This window comes from Hippoglossus stenolepis, chromosome 8 (genome assembly GCF_022539355.2).
Source record: "Hippoglossus stenolepis isolate QCI-W04-F060 chromosome 8, HSTE1.2, whole genome shotgun sequence".
Classification (NCBI taxonomy): Eukaryota; Metazoa; Chordata; class Actinopteri; order Pleuronectiformes; family Pleuronectidae; genus Hippoglossus; species Hippoglossus stenolepis.
The window spans coordinates 40,994-45,551 of record NC_061490.1 but is presented as its reverse complement, the minus strand read 5'-3'; the positions used below and the strand labels follow the sequence as shown (position 1 = coordinate 45,551).

The 4,558-nt window shown below is 41.6% G+C and overlaps 1 long non-coding RNA gene across 1 annotated transcript; it reads right to left on the bottom strand.

The window, feature by feature from the left end:
* Positions 1-1,829: 1,829 nt before the first annotated feature.
* Positions 1,830-3,883, bottom strand: LOC118114083. The gene is made up of 3 exons (XR_004697418.2): positions 3,658-3,883; positions 3,451-3,563; positions 1,830-2,022 (listed from the first exon to the last, which is right to left on the bottom strand). It is a non-coding gene; the product is annotated as an uncharacterized LOC118114083 (long non-coding RNA).
* Positions 3,884-4,558: the final 675 nt, after the last annotated feature.

The window sequence follows — 4,558 nt, the reverse complement described above, 5'->3', positions numbered from 1 at the left end:
TTAAACCCTTTCGTAACTGTTTGACTTGTTTCAAGGTTCTTCCTAGGACCTGCAAAATATTTGTATCACAACAGAAAAGTCATGAAGCCTTACTAATCTTCAACCGATTGCCATATAAGCTATCATTAATTTCTCATCAACAAACATCTGGGAGGTATCTGACAAAAAGAAGGCCAAATTTCAGTCTTTCATCAAAACTCTTGATTAGTTAGTGTGATTTATATGAAGTCTTAAGTACAGAATACTCCCAGCATGGAGTAGCATTTTGTCAAGCAGCCATCTCCTGTTTTCACATGTGACTGGAGGCAAATACCAGGACAGTGCCAACTCATTGATAATGCTCTTTTCTTCAGATGATAACTCTGCTGTGCCATCCAGCTAATACAAATTTGAATCAATTCGATTAGATTTCTGGATTTCTCAAGATTAATATTCCGTACATAAATCAGCAAAGTTGTCAAATCAAACCACATCAAACATTTCAATTTTATTAAAATTACATGTGGTCAGCATGGTAGTAGTTTATAACATGGTAAAACTGTTGGTTTAGCACTCCCTGCTGGTGAAAATATTAACTGTATGATGTGATTGTGGAAGAATACTGAATTAAGTTTTTTTTTCTTATTTAATTAATTTATATTTAAGCATTTGTTAATCATTTCTTCCTGACTTAAAATATTATTTTCATTGTCCTAGCCCTAGTTATTTTAAAATCTTGACAAAATATACATATTTTGTCAGCACAAGGTCAAGGTCAGCACAGTCCTTAAAGGGGACATAGCATGCAAATTCCACTTTGTTAGTGCTTCTACACGTTAATGTGGGTATCTGGCATGTCTACCAACCCAAAAACTCTGGGGAAAAAACACTCGCGCGTTTTGTTATAGTTCCTCTAAGTCAGAAACGTCATGCTTGAGCGACTCGATTGCACTTCCTGTGTATTGTGTCGTAACAAGGAACTGGAAGTCTCCCTACATGGTCTTGGCCCACCCCCCACCTCATCCCCACCGCCAGTCTATGGGGCTGACCAGCGCGGAGAAATGCTCGTCCCGTGTGAACAGCCAGGCGGCTGCGCGCTTGAGAACGGCGCTGCGCTGCCTCGCAGCGGTCTTCCACACTGCCAGCTGTGTGGAAGACTTCCGCAGTGTTCAGCTCTACTGTACGCCGGGTTACAGTAGTTACGCCGGGTTACAGTAGTTACGCCGGGTTACAGTAGTTACGCCGAGTATACGGACGCGGAAGCGCCGCTGCGAGGCAGCGCAGCGCCGTTCTCCAGCGCGCAGCCGCCTGGCTGTTCACACGGGACGAGCATTTCTCCGCTGGTCAGCCCCATAGACTGTATATATAAGGTCAGCCCGCGATTCTGCTTTCTCCGCTTGTTGTTGTACCCGTTGAATGTCGGGGTTCGGGGGTAAATGATGGTCTTCATAGCCCCCTCTTTCTCTCTCTGCTTGTGTGCTTGTAGTGGGGGGGCAGAGGGGGACATTTAATTATGTGATTGGGAAAATTAAAACTCCAGGACAACAGAAGGGGAATACAAAGTATGGGATGCATATTTGATAATTTATATCATATAAAATATGTAATTTATATCGTTTAAAATCATGGGGGGAGAGGGGGGAGGGGGGAGCTGGCTCATTAGCATTTAAAGGAACAGGCACTCAAAACAGGTCACTCTGTGGAGGGCTGTTTTATACAGGGTAAAAAGGGTGCTGTTTTATATGATCCTTGTGGTATTTTGACCAAAGTATGTTACAGACATTTCATTAAGACCCCAAGGAACCATATCAACTTGTGGTAAAATGGGCATGCTATGTCCCCTTTAATATCTATAGTGGCTTCTTCTGGGGATCCACCAAAGAGCACATGCAGGATTGCTGGGCTCAGTCCACCCAGGCATGGCCCATCATGCAGAAATGAATCGTCCAGCAACAACAAATAAGTCACTCTCCAAAAGGATATGGGAAGTGGAGGGTATCAGATGATCATTTTCACCCTCAAAAAGAAGGGTTCCTCCTGGCACTTAAATTAAAATAGAAAAGTCAAATCACATAGATTTTCAACTGTCATACAGCAATAGCAAAGGGATTGTCAATCAGCCACTGGATAACCTGGTTGACTTTATCCTGCAGAAACTTACAGGTTAAAAAAAAAGCTACATTCACATTCTTGGGGTGATCTGGTTTCAGCCTGGAACCAGTACAACCCAAACAGAACCATGCACTGACAGACAACGGAATGTTACCTTAACATAGCAACAAAAGAAGAAGCTGCTAACATCTACAGTGGTCGAATCTGGAGTGTGTCATAAAACACAAGTGAAATATATGATATAGTGAAAATTATAATTTGTACTTACCGAAATGCATCTCAAAACCATGCTGAAGTTTAGACATGATGGTTGCGAAGAAATGGGGAGTCACACCATCGCCAATTGCTGGATCTCCTGAAAAATCTAAACACACAGCACAGACTTAAGTTAACAGAAAATAGGATTTGATCATTTGCAAGTAAGTTAGTAAGTTGTGTTTAGTGATTTAAAAGTGTGTTACCAATACCCTTAAGGGTGCATGTCAAGGGGCAGGCCCACTCAACATTAGCCATCTTATAAAAAGAAAGGATTGCCCTTTCCCTGTCCTCTGCACTGTCTCCAAGATCCATAGTAAGACTCAGTGCTTTCCTGGTTGCATGCTGACTCAAAATGTCTTCTTTGAATGTCCTTGCTGCCTCTTTGGAATTGGTGGCAATTTTCCAATCTAAAAATAGATTTACAAATTTTCAAATTAATATTGGATCAATTGATATGTGAGCGCAACTATGTATTGAAATATTTTATGTAATGTTCAAAATATTTAACAAACCAGAGAAGCTTCTCTCCTCAATGGGATCAAGATCAATTATCTCTGGAGCAGGCACATCTCCCTGAGGTTGCACTGAGTAGGTTGAGCTGCTGGCCCTCGCCGGCTCACTCTCCTGTCATCTCCTCAACGTGCGCACAAATATACCTTCACTTCGGGAGGAGCTGGCCCTTTCTGTGCCTACCTCAGTCTCTCCCTCACCACTGCTCTGTGGTGGTCTTGGGTAAAAAGAGGTAATTTTTGTTATTAGGGTTAGTATGTTTTATATTGTGTAACATGATTACAAAAACACTGCAAACTGGCGAAAAATATTAAAATCAAACTTTTCCTTAAGATCAGTGTCCACCACATTTGTTTGTCTTATTGAAGACAGAAAAATATGGATAGACACAAACAGGATGGTTGGTATAGAAAGAGCTCATCTATTGTGTTCTTATACATTTATAGCTATAATTGTTTATCCTACATACACGCACAACAGTCAGGATGCTTTACACTTGTTGGACGACTCACACAGCCAAATGGGTCAAATATATGACTACACATGCAGTGTGCTTGACAAATGATATGTTTTAGTTCTGTAGGGCAGTACCTCATGCATTCATCACTATGAGCTTTGATTTGTGAAAAAGGAAACTCCTCTCCACAAGTGATACATTTCTCAGGTGGTCCAACCAGCCCATTGTTGCATTCTGGTTGACATACCTGTAAAAAACAGATAATTTTAAGATTCAATACAAGAAATATTTTACAGTCTGCATTTTAGGGAAGAACAGCAGTATTAAAGGGAGGAACTTACATGCTCGAGATCCAGGTTCCTTTGGAGTGGTCGAATGAAAATAATAGCATGACCAATCTGGTTTTGTGGATCTTTCAAATGTCTCACATGGTAGCCCTCATTGGGACACGGGATGAGGATCAGTTGGCGACTTCTTGTAGTTCCAGCAATTCGGAGCAACTCAAATCCACCCCCTTGTCTGAGTTTGGGATAGGCCTCTAAAATAAATTCTCTAAATTCATTCGGATTTGTTTGACTACCTGAAAAGGAAAAATAATGCAAATAACTGGTCTAAAATATCCATGTTTTTAAGGTAATTGCATTCTATTTATTGGATAAAATTCACATACGTGTCAATCCTCATCATGATGCCTAACATACCTTGAAATGTCTGACTTTTTCCCCTAACCCTGCAGAAGCAAGTCTCTCTTTGGCGAATCGGTTGGGGACAATGTCGGCACTTTTATTCTCGACACAGCAGAAGGAATGAGTGTAAGAGGAGAGTGTGGGCACACCAAGGGTTCACCGCCTTGTCGAGCTTCTCCCTCCATGGGTATATGGACCAAACAGTCTTGACACCTCAGCTAGGATCAAGAGAAGTGACAAGTCTTACAAATGAAAGCTAACTAACGCTATCTTGGTTAACGTTAGCATCGCACACTTAACAGGAATGTGATGGGCTTTGCATGACTTAACAAATCATTCATCACCAGCATCTTAACTTAGTCCACAGATGGGATTTAGCCTCACAAACTGTTCACTGCAGAAACCTACCATCCACTGGGTGCCTTGGTGTCATATTATGGGACGGCGTGGATGAATTTGGCACGCTACCGGTACCCGGCGCTGCACAAAAAATACCAAAGCGATGATCACCACATGGGTGGCTAATTCAGTGTAATACAATACATTGGCAAAAGTT